Source organism: Ranitomeya variabilis, chromosome 1, assembly GCF_051348905.1.
Source record: "Ranitomeya variabilis isolate aRanVar5 chromosome 1, aRanVar5.hap1, whole genome shotgun sequence".
NCBI classification, from domain to species: domain Eukaryota; kingdom Metazoa; phylum Chordata; class Amphibia; order Anura; family Dendrobatidae; genus Ranitomeya; species Ranitomeya variabilis.
Genome location: NC_135232.1, coordinates 323,647,242 through 323,662,803, shown reverse-complemented (window position 1 = coordinate 323,662,803; position 15,562 = coordinate 323,647,242).

Below are 15,562 nucleotides of genomic sequence, written 5' to 3'. Positions count from 1 at the left end.
AAAATTGAAAAACAGCAGTTCTAGGACAATAATAATGTGATCTTTCCACTTTAATTTTCCACTATATATGGAACTAACATGAAATAATAAAAACTGAGTTTTTAATGTCATAATACAACTACAAAGTGGCTACAGATTTGCTACCTGCAGTAAGTGGGTATTAACTTTGACAGAACGCTATGCTTATAATTTATGGAGGAAAAAATGACAATAGGAGAAAATATTTGGCAATGTGTCCAACAAATAGTAAAATAAAAATTACATTTGATCAGTAATCTATAACTGATAAAATTCTTTCTGATAAAATGTTGGGCTCTGAAGCTGAGAAATGTTTAGAAAAACAAATTTTGGGCACCAAAAACATATATTTTATTTAATGGTGGTGCCACCTCCTCAACAACGGTTATAGAGGGCTAGAAAAAAAAATCTATATTTACCTACTGGACCTTTTTTTGCTTTTAGCCCTGTGTGTCATGATGACAAAGACAATGTCACAAAACCGCTGTAGCCAGTCAGTGTCATTTAAGTTAATAATGCCATGTGACCACTGCACTGTTATTCTGCTCTGACAAAACTGTGAAGGCTGCAGCCAATCATCTGCATTGGTCATGTTATTGGTTGCTGTGGTCATGTGACACTGTTTATGTCGCAAAATCAATGAAAAATACAGGGTTAAGAGGGGAGCATTGGCGCTAGCCTGGGAGATAGGTAGAGATATTCTTTTACTTTACCCATCGCCATGGGACTATTGATGAAGTTGACCTCAAATGAAAACCTAGTCCCTTCCTGGAAACTTTGAACACTAAACACTCTGTTGCTGTCTCTTTGTGAGGAGAAACTGCAGACATTGTGAGATCCTGAGTATAGGACAATCTCATAGTAGGTAATGTAATTGTCCTGCTCTAGGACAGAGCTCAGCTTATAAAACTCTGCCAAGCAGAGAAGTGGTGTGGAGAGGAGGAACACCGCTGAAAAACAAAAGACACTGACAATGTGATGAGAAATGTCAAATTTCACCAGAGTCACAGATACACTTTAATAGACATTATGAAAATCATACTGTATATTGCACAATACCTATTTTCATTTCACTGTAATCCACGGACAGTAAATGAAGGCATCTAGTAAAAACCTGACAATCCAACAATGAAACAACTTTGTGAAAGCCCAAACTAAACATAATTCTGGACCCTCAAGTTTTACAATAAATGGAAACGGTCATTGACCTCCTCAAACATGTGTGCTTGACTTGCGGGAGTGGAGGGCATCGGAGTGGAACTTTATTCCAAGAGTCATGCTGTGAGTAAAATCCAATACACAGATCTGGCCGGTCTCCAGGACTTCTATCCTGTCAGCTATTTTACATGATCTGAACTGATGATAGTTTTCTTTAGTGTAGTTTTACTGTATTTAGCTATTGCATTACTGTATTAAAGCACCATTCCAGCATTTTTTATTTTGGTGCTGGAGTGGTGCTACCAATCTAAGTTCCCTGCACTTAGTCTCATATTTATCAGCCACCATCTTCATCTTTTATCAGAGCTGCTCTGGTCAGTCTCCTGAAGATTTTGACCTACCAGATTGCTCCTGTGTTGCTGGGTGATCCAAAGGTCACATCCTAATGTAAGTCTATGAGAGTTAAAACAAGGCTAGAACGAGGCTCTCATAGACTTACAGTGGGTACGGAAAGTATTCGGACCCCTTCAAATTTTTCACTCTTTGTTCCATTGCAGCCATTTGGTAAATTTTCTCATTAATGTACACTCTTCACCCCATCTTGATTGAAAAAAAAACAGAAATGTATCTTTATTGAGTCATACACATGATATTATAACCAACAGAAATTGATGACTTGGTAGGAAGCATCCGAGGAGAACGAAACAGAGGATGCAATTTGTTCACATGATTATATGGAACAGAGAATGAGGTGCAATAAGCTGGAGGCGAGCGCACGATGAGGTGCCAAAATAAATCAGAGGTAAAGTAGATGAAAACCTAAATAGCATCTGTTCACACAAGAAGGATGAATAAATAAGTATTCAATAAAATAATCGCAATATGACACAGAAAAAAGTCCTAAAAAGTAGCAGTGCTTCACAACGTCACTAGATGGCAAGAGAAAACAGGCCTCCTATTCACTTGTGTGTCTGACAGATCTGTGACTTAGGCCTCTTTCACACGTCAGTGTCTCCGGTACGTGTAGTGACAGTTTCCTCACGTACCGGAGACACTGACACACGTAGACCCATTCAAATGAATGGGTCTATGCACATGTGCGTGTTTTCACACGGACCGTATGTCCGTGCTGAAAACACGTCGACATGTCCGTTTTCCACCGGCAGCACGGACCACAATACGGACAGCACACGTGCACACGGAGAACAGTGTGCACTCTCCTCCGTGTGCACGTACCGCCCGCAGGAGAGACAGCGCTACACTAAGCGCTGTCCCCCCCGCGTGTGGTGCTGAAGGCGGAATTCATCTCTTCTTCCCCGCCGGAGAGAAGAAATGAAAGGTTTTTTTTCTTGTTTTTTGTTTTTTGTTTTTTTTTGGGGGGGGGGTGAAAAATAAAGTTTGCATGTGCCCCCGCGTCCCCCCCCCCCCAGTGCGCCGCCTGGCCTCTTGCCGCAGAAATACTCACCCGGCCAGCTCCTGCGATGTCTCCTGTGTCCTCTCCGCGCTGCCAGCTTCTCCTGTGTGAGCGGTCACGTGGGACCGCTCATTACAGTCAGGGACCGCTCGCACAGGAGAAGCTGGCAGCGCGGAGAGGACACAGGAGACATCGCAGGAGCTGGCCGGGTGAGTATTTCTGCGGCAAGAGGCCAGGCGGCGCACTGGGGGGGGGGGGGGGACGCGGGGGCACATGCAAACTTTATTTTTCACCCCCCCCCCCCCCAGAAAAAAAAAAAAAGATCTTTCATCTCTTCTCTCCGGCGGGGAAGAAGAGATGAATTCTGCCTTCAGCACCACATGCGGGGGGACAGCGCTTAGTGTAGCGCTGTCTCTCCTGCACGGTCCGTGTGGTCCTCAGGGGGCACACGGGCGGCACACGGATGCCGCACGTATGTGCCACTTGAGCACACGGACATACGGACACGGATATCTCCGGTACCGGTTTTTCCCGGTACCGGAAATATCAGGACGTGTGAAAGAGCCCTTAGGCTGCTTTCACACTAGTGTCGGTATGGGGCCGTTGCGCTGCGTCGGCCCGACGTACCGACGCATACTGTGAAGAAAATGCCCGACGTGGGCAGCGGAAGCAGTCTTAAGACGCTTCCGCTGCTTCATTGTAAGGTACGGGGAGGAGGGGGCGGAGTTTCGGCCGCGCATGCTTTGCCGAAAATGGCGGTCCCGATGCACAAAAAAGTTACATGTAACTTTTTTTGTAGCGGCGGTGCGCCAAAACACGATGCAACCGTCGCACGACGGTTGCGACGTGTGGCATTGCGTCGCAATGCATCGGTAATGTTAGTCTATGGGGAAAAAAACACATCCTGCAGACAACTTTGCAGGATGCGTTTTTTCTCCACAACGACGCATTGCGACGTGCAGTGCACGACGCTAGTATGAAAGTAGCCTTAGGGGTAAATTTTAGTAAAAACATGCCAACTTCCAAGGGGCTTTCTATTGCCTTTTAAACAAGCATAGCTATTTAGTGAAGAAAAAAAGCCAAGCAACTAGACCTCCCAAGCATGCTCCGGAAAACCCAAGCAACGAGTATACTCGCTCATCACTAATGCCGACTATGCTGCTGAAATTCTGTCCAACCAAGGGGAACAATGAAAACATGATGTTTAGACTAAATTATGCAGTAATAAGCCACCGCGGTTGAGTGAAATTTTCACCACACCGACATCCGCACCGTCTGATCTAATTCTAATGTTTCAGTTTTCACTGCAGCAGAACTGAACACTTGCTACCAGCAGATTAATGCTGGTCATTTGGGGTCCTGTAATCAGCTTATTTTTAGGATTCTTTCTAGCTATAGTATTGTGAGAAGGCTCCAGGGTTTTTTTTGTTGGATCTGAGTTGCTTTGTGACCACTATGAACTACATTGATCACAAGTATGAAAACGCAATACATTGAGAAAACTGAGAATGTGACTGGTAAAACCCACAGTTCATAGCCCCTCTACTGAGAGCATTGGCTCCTATTCTTGTGGTCAGTGTGGGACTAGTGAGGGGACCCACACTAATACCAGCACATTAACCAGCAGCCATTTTCAGAACAGAACCCCATTCACATACCAGGGTTTTCATACCAAGACTTTTATGCCAATGTTGTAGCTAAAGAAAATAATATTTCCTACATAATTACCAAAACTTAATTACCAAAGCCCTGCTCTTATATGCAGCATTACAAAGCTACTGTTTCCTTCCATAGTGCTGTGTGAATTAGTGAGGTTGCAACAGTGGGCAGCCATGTCTACAGACATGGTAGTCACCTTGCTTCCACATAGATGGCTGTTCTCCATATTGCATCTAAAGTTGGACATACACATTGCATAGTTGGACCGACAGCTATTTTTCTCCACTCCTACATATACACAAGGGCTTGGCTCAGGCTGGAGCTCCTGTATTATCTATGGGAGAGCCAATGCCAGAAAGACAAAAGGACTGAAGACAGGCAAAAGCACTGAAGACAGACAAAAGGACTGAAGTCCAACTACCTGATCTTTACATCCTTTGAAATAATCTGTCGGGAGACTATGAGATGGCCCCCAAACACATTAAAAGGTGACTAATCCTGCTGAAATAGGCAGTTTTGGCTGACTTTGATCTAATGTGTGTATGTATTAAAATACCAGATACTGGATTTTACCAAAAGAATGTTTTTTTCTTGAAAAATTATACCTGGCAAATAGGCTCAAATCCTATTTGCCCTTATTGGTTCATGGGGACCAAATGGGTTTTATAACAGGTCGTCAAGCGCCAGATGGTACTAGAAGACTTATCAACTCAATTAAATTGATTCATTCCTCTAAAGTGACATCTGTAATTATTACAAGCCGAAAAGGCTTTTGACCGATTAAATTGGCTTTATTTAACATCAGTACTTCAAAAATTTGGGTTTAATGAAAAATATATCAACAGCGTAATGGCACTCTATTCAAAACCAACAGCCAAAATTTATGCAAACAATTACTCCTCTACACCATTTAACATTTCAAATGGTACACAACAAGGGTGCCCTTTATCTCCGCTGCTTTTTATTTTATCAATGGAACCACTGGCGCAATCAATTAGGCAAAATAATTCCATAAAAGGTCTACAAACGCGAACACGCCATTATAAGATAGGGCTCTTTGCCGACGATATGATGTTTACCCTGACGGACCCCTATGAATCAGTTTCGGAGCTACAAAAAACCCTTCAATTTTTTTCAACTATTACCTTTTTTAAGATAAACGAAAATAAATCCAAAATATTGCCATTTTACTTGACGGAATTAGAAACAAAGAAAATAAAAGATATAGTTTCATTCAGTTGGTCGGAAGGAGACCTAGACTATCTAGGTACAATCATTTCAAAAAACTTAGACACATTAATGAAGAAAAACTTGAACAAACTCTTGGAAAATGTAAACAAAGACCTGGGTTTCCTCGGTACTAAAGACCTCTCATGGTGGGGCAGAGTATTGGCAACTAAAATTTTTATAGTCCCAAAAATCTCTTATATACTGAGAACACTTCCCCTAAAAATCAACACTTCCTACCTGACTAGCTTCCAATCAACAATAAATACGTTTATTTGGAATAAAAAAAGGGCCCGCATTTCCACAAACATTCTATATAAATGCAAGGAATTTGGGGGCATAGGCTTACCAAACATTACAGCTTTATATCTATCGAATTTAATAAAACAAAGCCAGTATTGGTTCATGAAAGAAGACCCTCCGAATTGGCTTGACCTTGAAATTGAACTTAACAATAGGAAATCTCCCAAAGAATTGGTTTTTGACCATATTCTCAACAGACCTTATAAGGCCTACGCCCATCACCCTATCTTTTCTCCCATTATATATGCCTGGAATAAATTGTCCAAACGAAAGAGAGGATCCAACAGGAAAGTCCTCCTCCAAAATACCCCTATAGAGATTATCATGCTTACCCAAAATATTAACCCCTCCCCCATATGGAGAGACAATGGGATTCAAAAATTAAATGATATCCATGATGGGGTTAAATTTCTCACCTTCAGCTCTATTAAACAAAACTTTAAAATACCCTCCTCAGCCTTTTTCCCTTACATGATACTAAAGGACCAAGCTCAAAAATTCATTACAAACAAACCAAAAATATCTGAAGCAACTATTATTTACTAAAAAACCCCACACACAATTTATTTTGGAGCAACAAGTAAATATATCGGTGGTTTAACAATGACACACAATTTAATAAGTTAGCTCATATGATAAAATGGGAAGGGGATCTGAATGTAACGTTCACTCTAGAATAGTGGGAAAATGCAATCCACTTTACTTATGCATCAAACATCTGCATGACACTGAAAGAGGCCTACTATAAAATAATAACAAGATGGTACTATACTCCGGCTCGCCTCTCTCATCTGCCGTCAGGAGGATCTCCATTATGCTGGAGAGAATGTGGAGAGCGTGGAAGTTTGCTACATGTGTTTTGGTCATGCCCCCGGGTAAAACCCTTATGGAGGCAAGCCATAAAATTAATTAACAAATTATTAACAGGTAATATTATAGTTACCCCTGCAATGGCCTTGTTGTCCCTGAACTGGGAAAAAATAGACACAAATGTAAGATCTCTTATCATCCATATCTGCCTTGTGGTCAAACAAATCATAGCTTTCCATTGGAAGAATCCGATTTTACCGGCTTTTACTGAAATTATAGACCAAATTAACTTACACAAGAAACACAAAGAAAACTTCGCAATAGCAAATAATTACTATACGAAACATGATAGGAAATGGAAGAAATGGGTTGAGGTAAACGCTAACCTATCGCATTAAAAGGAAAGATGATGGCTTCTACATACCTGTGAGGATATTACGATTTATTATATGCTATATGCTATTATTATATGCTATTATATGTTACTATATGTTAATCTGTTAAACAATTGTTAATCATTATCAAATTTTGTTTAAAATGGACAGCGTGTCCACAATGTTGTTCTTACCTTTCCCCAAACCCACCCCCCTACCTCCCTCCCTCTCCTTCCCCTATTCCCTTGTGAGCTGACTCCACATGCTAATATTAAATTTCAAAGATATAATAAAATTATTTGAATAAGTATGATTACAGGTTACCTTTCCCCAAACCCATCCCCCCTACCTCCCTCCCTCTCCTTACCCCTATTCCCTTGCGAGCTGACTATATGATTATTTCCACATGCTAATATTAAAGGGCCACTGTCACCCCCCCCCCCCCCCAGCCGTTATAAACTAAAAGAGCCACCTTGTGCAGCAGTAATGCTGCAGTCTAACAAGGTGGCTCTTTTAGTTTTTGATTCATTTATTACCTCAAAAAAGAGTTTTAAAAATTGGCCACACATACCAGATATTGTACCAGGAGGCGGTCCGAAGCGTCCTGTTTGAATCCCCCAACTGCCGTCACTCTTCTCTTCAGGGGCGATGGTACCTGCCCCCTGAGCGCTGTTATCGTCTGAAATCCGGCGCCTGCGCTGTGCGTGCCTGCCTCGGGCCTGCGCAGTGTTCATTGTCAGTGCGGCCACCCTGTTGCTGAATCCCCCGCCCCGCACTGTTATTCATTATGCACAGTGCGGGGCTGGGGTTCCTGGGCATGCGCACTGCGCTGTTTAGACGCTCCCCAGCTCCCCCGCCTTCCCAGGAACCCCAGCCCCGCACTGTGCATAATGAATAACAGTGCGGGGCGGGGGATTCAGCAACAGGGTGGCCGCACTGACAATGAACACTGCGCAGGCCCGAGGCAGGCACGCACAGCGCAGGCGCCGGATTTCAGAAGATAACAGCGCTCAGGGGGCGGGTACCATCGGCCCTGAAGAGAAGAGTGACGGCAGTTGGGGGATTCATACAGGACGCTTCGGACCGCCTCCTGGTACAATATCTGGTATGTGTGGCCAATTTTTAAAACGCTTTTTTGAGGTAATAAATGAATCAAAAACTAAAAGAGCCACCTTGTTAGACTGCAGCATTACTGCTGCACAAGGTGGCTCTTTTAGTTTATAACGGCTGGGGGGGGGGGTGACAGTGGCCCTTTAAATTTCAAAGTTATAATAAAAATTATTTGAACAGAAAAATTATACTTGGTTTCCATTTCCCTTGTGATTCTGACTTATTTCATGAAAGCAATCCTCCACATCCATATTTAATGTGAACATTTGAAAAGAATAGTATTATGGGTGGTGGAGGGTTGAGGACAACCCCTTCTTAAACTGAATGTTCTTCCCCAATAAAATAATAAAGCCTATACTCACCTTCCGTGCCGGCTCCAGTCCAGCGGTGTCGGCACTCGTGGTCCCAGGGCTGTGATACGGTGAAATGACACATGATGCCAGGCGCCAAATCGGGGCTGGCGTCACTGTCTCTGCCTTCGGAAAAATCAAACATGAGGCGGGCATCTGGGCTGCAGCTGATCCCTGGCTTTTGCAACACCCCAGGTAACCGGTTGTTGCAGTGATGTTGCCTTCCTTTCGGGGAGGGTGATGTCACGCTTGGAGGCAAGGGAGATTTTCTCTATGAGGTAAGGCATTCACATTCAACACATCTAAATCTTGGCCAGGAGAGGGAGCTCAGGACCCGGATTCAGGGGAGCTTCCTTACACTTTATGTATCCTGGTCTGGAGGAGGAGTTAGCCAGTCTGAGAGAGGAGAGGAGAGGAGAGCAGAAGGACGTCTAGAGCAGACGTAGGAGCAGAGCAGCCATGAGGGAGTAGCTACCCCTGGAAAGAGTGAGAAGCAGAAGGAGAGTTGAATTGTGGAGGAGCTTAGAGGAAAGAAGCACAGAGGAGGAAGAGGCTCAGGAGGGGAACAGCGAAAGGACACCCTAGGAGCCAGAGCACAGAAGCCGGGTACTGGGAGCCCGAGGTTGTGTTTGTCTCCTGGACACACGGCAGAACTGGACTGTATGTCAATTGCCTGCATCAAGTCTGAGGTGAGGCAGTAACCTTAGAGCCGGGTCATGATAGAGACCCTATAAACAGGCTCAAACTGCCTATCGTACAGACATCTGTCTTAGGACAGGAGAGAGGGGACTTGCACTAAGCATCAAGTGGCAGCGACCTAACCAACTAAACAGCTAGTAGGAAAGGCTTACGGACCTCACCTGGGAGAGGGATCTCCTATTGCTTCCAAGCCGGCCGGACCACAGCTACCCCTGCACTTGGTACCCTGGACTGAGGCTGACTGCTACAATCAGTAAACCAGGTAAAGACTGCAAACCTGTGTCCTCGTTCTTTGCTATACCATCCACCACACAATCGGTGCCCTACACTTGGGAAGCCCTGGGGACCCCGCTTCACCTGTGGGAAGCGTCACCATCTTGCTGCATACCATCACCCCAGAGGACCCCTTTAAGCAGCGTCGGTCCCCACTGACTGAACACCACAGGTGGCGTCACGAACAATAGTCTTTATTCACTAATCCTCTTAAAGACCTTTCCCTGTAATTGGGCACCCAGGGCCACAGACCGGGTCGCAGCCACCGTGAAATCCCCTTTAAGTACCGAGTACCCCGCTGCCCTGGTAGGGCGACTCATTTTCTCTTCATGTTCAGTTTGTCCAAAGGTGGAGACAGTGATGCCAGCGCTGATTGGGCATCGGCATCACGTATCACAATACCGTATAACAAGTGAGTGAGAGCAAGTGTCTACAACGCGGGAACGGTGCCGGGACAGGAGGTGAGTATAGGCTTTATTATTTTATAGGGGGGTGAACATTTGCCAAACATTTAGGTTAAGTAGAGGACAACCCCTTTAAGTTGTTCCTTCACTGCTTTAAATCAATTAATTCATGGCAAATTCCTCTGTTTGTCTGTCCACATGATAGTATTCGAAAATTAATTCTGTAAAACAGAAAACTTTCATTGTAATAAATCAAATAATTGTTAATGCTGATTTCATGACATTATTTTGATCTTTACAGTATATTCCTGAATATGCCCTGCACTGAAGGGACTATTGAGGGACATATCAATGAATAGTGCTTCTAAACGAACTTACATAATAATCAGCGCATATATAGGAAGTGTCTCACTATGGATTTGGATTCTAAAATGATAGAAATGCTACCTGGTGGTGGAGCGCCCTCAGACGTAGGGCCGCGGGGTACTCGGTACCGGGCCTCTCTGTCTCAGTTCTGGGGTTGTCACGGTGGCTAGACCCGGTCCGTGACCCTGCTAAGGGGCGTCCAATGAAAGGTGTAGGTGGTGGTGTGTGGTGCAGGTCGCAATGAATAACGAGGACACAGGGTTGCAGTTTCTTTACCTCTTTACTGAAGGCTTCAAGATCCTCAATCCAGAGTACGGTTAACAGGGCTGGCTGAGACCGGCCGGTCCGATGGCACCTCCAGAGTTCCCTTTGCAGGTGGAAATCTGTGCCTACCTTCTAGCGCCTGTGTGTTGCAGTACTTCCCTGCTGAGCACCACGGGATAGTCCTCACAACTGTTGTGTCTGTTTCTGATGTTCTTTCCCATAACTTATGTCTGTTCTGATGTTCTTCTCCGTCCCCCAGATGATATGGATAGGACGCACCCGTATGACGGGTAGGCCTGGAGTTCTTCCGGGACCCTAGTGACGCCCCTCTCCCACAGTTGCCCCCTATGTCTGCTTAGGTGATTTAGGTGAGACAGCCAACCAATAATTAACTGTCCTGCCGTTGGTTTGAAGTAATGCTTGGAGCCCAATACTTCCTCGGCGTTCCGGCCACCGGCTACGCGCCTCAGTAGGATGTTGCCTCGGTCTTACAGCACGACTCCTACTGGTGTTATCTCCTTTTTGCTTTGATGTCGTTTCTCACTCTCCACAATAAACCTCGCTTCTTGTCCTTTCTTGAGATACCTGTTGTGATTCGGTTCGTGGGCTCCCCCGGTGGTCTCTTGTGGTACTGGTGTCCTGCAAGCTTTGCCTTCTCAGTTCACCTGTTCCTATCAGGATGTGGGAGTATCCTATTTAACCTTGCTCCTCAGTCATTCTAATGCTGGCCATCAATGTATCCAGAGTGATTCTGTTGCATGTTCCTGCTCCCAGTTTCCTGCTCAGCTAAGTTGGACACTTTAGTCCTTAAGTCTATTTTTGTATGTTTTGTCCAGTTTGCACTTATGTGAATCTCTGCAGCTGGAAGCTCTTGTTGGGCTGAAATTACCACTCCGGTGTCATGAGTTGTCACATGAGTTAAGGTAATTTCAGGATGGTGTTTTGAAGGGTTTTGCAGCTGACCGCGAAGTCCTCTGTTGTATCTTTCTGCTATTTAGTTAGCGGGCCTCTCTGTGCTAAATCTGCTTTCATACTACGTGTGTCTTTTCATCTGCTCTCACCGTTATTATATGTGGGGGGCTGCTATCTCCTGTGGGGACATTCTCTGGAGGCAAGCCAGGACTGTGTTTTCTTCTACCAGGGGTAGTTAGTTCTCCGGCTGGCGCGCGGCATCTAGAGACAACGCAGGAATGCCCCCTGGCTACTTCTAGTGTGGTTTGTAGGTTTAGCATCGCGGTCAGCTCTAGTTTCCATCACCCGAGAGCTTGTCCGTTTATTCTATGCTTCTGATGTTTCCTTGCCATTGGAAACCATAACAGTATGGCCAGCCAAAATGTTTAATCTATAGGCTGAAGCAGGAGAGAAAAGGAACTGTGTGAAATCTTTTTTTTTTTTTTTTTCCTTCCTCTGAAGTTGCACTCCAGCTCTAATTGCAGTCTCCTGTTTTCCTCTCCTCTTAACCCCTGAATGGCTCAGACTTTATCTGTTGAAATATGGATCCCCAGAGTCTGGCTACCAATTTGAATAATCTTGCCTCTAAAGTTCAGAATATACAAGATTTTTTGTTACATGCTCCTCGGTCTGAACCTAAAATTCCTATACCGGAGTTTTTTTCTGGAGATCGATCTTGTTTTCTAAATTTTAAATACAATTGTAAATTGTTTCTTTCGCTGAGATTTCATTCTGCTGGAGATCCTGCCCAGCAAGTAAAAATTGTTATTTCTTTACTGCGGGGTGACCCCCAAAATTGGGCATTTTCATTGGCACCAGGGGATCCTGCGTTGCTCAATGTGGATGCGTTTTTTCTGGCTTTGGGGTTGCTTTATGAGGAACCAAATTTGGAGATTCAGGCTGAGAAAGCCCTAATAGCCCTCTCTCAGGGGCAAGATGAAGCCGAAATATATTGCCAAAAATTTCGAAAATGGTCTGTGCTTACCCAGTGGAATGAGTGCGCTCTGGCGGCAATTTTCAGGGAAGGTCTCTCTGATGCTGTAAAAGACGTCATGGTGGGGTTTCCTGCGCCTACTGGTCTGAATGAGTCCATGACAATGGCAATTCAGATTGATCGGCGTTTACGGGAACGCAAACCTGTGCACCAGTTGGCGGTGTCTTCTGAAGAGGCACCACAGAGTATGCAATGTGATAGCTTTCTGTCCAGAAGCGAACGACAGATTTATAGGCGCAAAAATCATTTGTGCTTCTATTGTGGAAATTCTACTCATGTTATATCAGCATGCTCTAAACGAACAAAGAAAGTTGATAAATCCTCTGCTATTGGCACTTTGCAGTCCAAGTTTATTTTGTCTGCAACTCTAATTTGTTCGTTATCTTCTATTGTTGCGGATGCGTATGTGGATTCTGGCGCCGCTTTGAGTCTTATGGATTGGTCCTTTGCCAGGCGCTGTGGGTTTGATCTAGAGCCTCTGGAAGTTCCTATACCTTTAAAGGGTATTGATTCTACACCATTGGCTAGTAATAAACCACAATACTGGACACAAGTGACTATGCGTATGACTCCAGACCATCAAGAGGTGATTTGCTTCCTTGTACTGTATAATCTACATGATGTGTTGGTGCTGGGATTGCCATGGTTGCAAACTCATAACCCAGTCCTTGACTGGAAAACAATGTCTGTACTAAGCTGGGGATGTCAGGGAAATCATGGGGACACATCTTTGGTCTCCATTGCTTCATCTATTCCCTCTGAAATTCCTGAGTTTTTGTCCGATTATCGTGAGGTTTTTGAGGAACCTACTCTTAATTCTCTTCCTCCTCACAGAGATTGCGATTGCGCCATAGATTTGATCCCTGGCAGTAAATTTCCTAAGGGTCGTCTATTCAATCTGTCTGTACCTGAACATGCTGCCATGCGAGAGCATATTAGGGAGTCCTTGGAAAAGGGACATATTCGTCCTTCTTCGTCTCCTCTTGGAGCGGGGTTCTTTTTCGTAGCTAAAAGCGATGGTTCTTTGAGACCTTGTATTGATTATAGACTCTTGAATAAGATCACAGTCAAGTATCAGTATCCTTTGCCATTGCTGACAGATTTATTTGCTCGCATTGAGGGGGCGAAGTGGTTCTCTAAGATTGATCTTCGCGGTGCGTATAATTTGGTGCGAATTAAGCAGGGGGATGAGTGGAAAACCGCATTTAATACGCCCGAGGGCCATTTTGAGTATTTGGTGATGCCTTTTGGTCTGTCAAATGCCCCTTTGGTCTTTCAGTCTTTTATGCACAATATTTTCCGTGAATATCTGGATAAATTTATGATTGTGTATTTGGACGATATCTTGATTTTTTCGGATGACTGGGAATCTCATGTTCAACAAGTTAGGAGGGTTTTTCAGGTTTTGCGGACCAATTCTCTGTTTGTTAAAGGTTCAAAGTGTGTTTTTGGGGTTCAGAAGATTTCTTTTTTGGGGTACATTTTTTCCCCTTCTTCTATTGAGATGGATCCTGTGAAGGTTCGGGCTATTTGTGACTGGACGCAACCGACTTCTCTTAAGGGCCTTCAGAAATTTTTGGGCTTTGCTAACTTTTATCGTCGATTCATAACTGGTTTTTCTAGCGTTGTCAGGCCTTTGACTGATTTGACTAAAAAGGGTGCTGATGTTGCAGATTGGTCTCCTGCTGCTGTGGAGGCCTTTCGGGAGCTTAAGCGCCGTTTTTCTTCTGCTCCGGTGTTGTGCCAGCCTGATGTTTCTCTTCCTTTTCAGGTGGAAGTTGATGCTTCCGAGATCGGAGCGGGGGCGGTTTTGTCGCAGAAAAGTTCAGATTGTTCAGTGATGAGACCTTGTGCGTTCTTTTCTCAAAAATTTTCGCCCGCCGAGCGAAATTATGACGTCGGTAATCGGGAGCTTTTGGCGATGAAGTGGGCATTCGAGGAGTGGCGTCATTGGCTTGAGGGTGCTAAACATCAGGTGGTGGTCTTGACTGATCACAAAAATTTGATTTATCTTGAGTCGGCCAGACGTCTGAATCCTAGACAGGCGCGCTGGTCGTTGTTTTTCTCCCGGTTTAATTTTGTGGTTTCGTATCTGCCAGGTACTAAGAATGTGAAGGCGGATGCCCTTTCTAGGAGTTTTGAACCTGATTCCCCTGGTGATTCTAAACCTACGGGTATACTTAAGGATGGGGTGATATTGTCTGCTGTCTTCCCAGACCTGCGACGTGCTTTACAAGAGTTTCAGGCAGATCGGCCTGATCGTTGTCCGCCTGGTAGATTGTTTGTGCCGGATGAGTGGACCAATAGAGTCATCTCGGAGGTTCATTCTTCTGCGTTGGCAGGTCATCCGGGAATTTTTGGTACCAGAGATTTGGTGGCTAGGTCCTTCTGGTGGCCTTCCCTGTCTCGGGACGTGCGTACTTTTGTGCAGTCTTGCGATGTTTGTGCTCGGGCCAAGCCTTGTTGTTCTCGGGCTAGTGGGTTGTTGTTGCCCTTGCCTGTTCCTAAGAGGCCTTGGACACACATCTCTATGGATTTTATTTCTGATCTCCCTGTTTCTCAGAAGATGTCCGTCATTTGGGTGGTGTGTGACCGCTTTTCTAAGATGGTTCATTTGGTGCCCTTGCCCAAGCTGCCTTCCTCATCTGAGTTGGTGCCCCTGTTTTTTCAGAATGTGGTTCGGCTGCATGGTATTCCGGAGAATATCGTTTCCGACAGGGGATCCCAGTTTGTGTCCAGATTTTGGCGGGCGTTTTGTGCCATGATGGGCATTGATTTGTCTTTTTCGTCTGCATTTCATCCCCAGACAAATGGCCAGACGGAACGTACTAATCAGACCTTGGAGACTTATTTGAGGTGTTTCGTGTCTGCTGATCAGGATGACTGGGTCTCCTTTTTGCCGTTGGCTGAGTTTGCCCTTAATAATCGGGCCAGTTCTGCCACTTTGGTCTCCCCTTTCTTTTGCAATTCAGGGTTCCATCCTCGTTTTTCATCTGGTCAGGTGGAGTCTTCGGATTGTCCTGGAGTGGATACCATGGTGGATAGGTTGCATCGTATTTGGGGGCAGGTGGTGGACAATTTGGAGTTGTCCCAGGAGAGGACTCAACGTTTTGCTAATCGCCATCGTCATGTTGGTCCTCGTCTTCGTGTTGGGGACTTGGTGTGGTTGTCCTCCCGTTTTGTCCCTA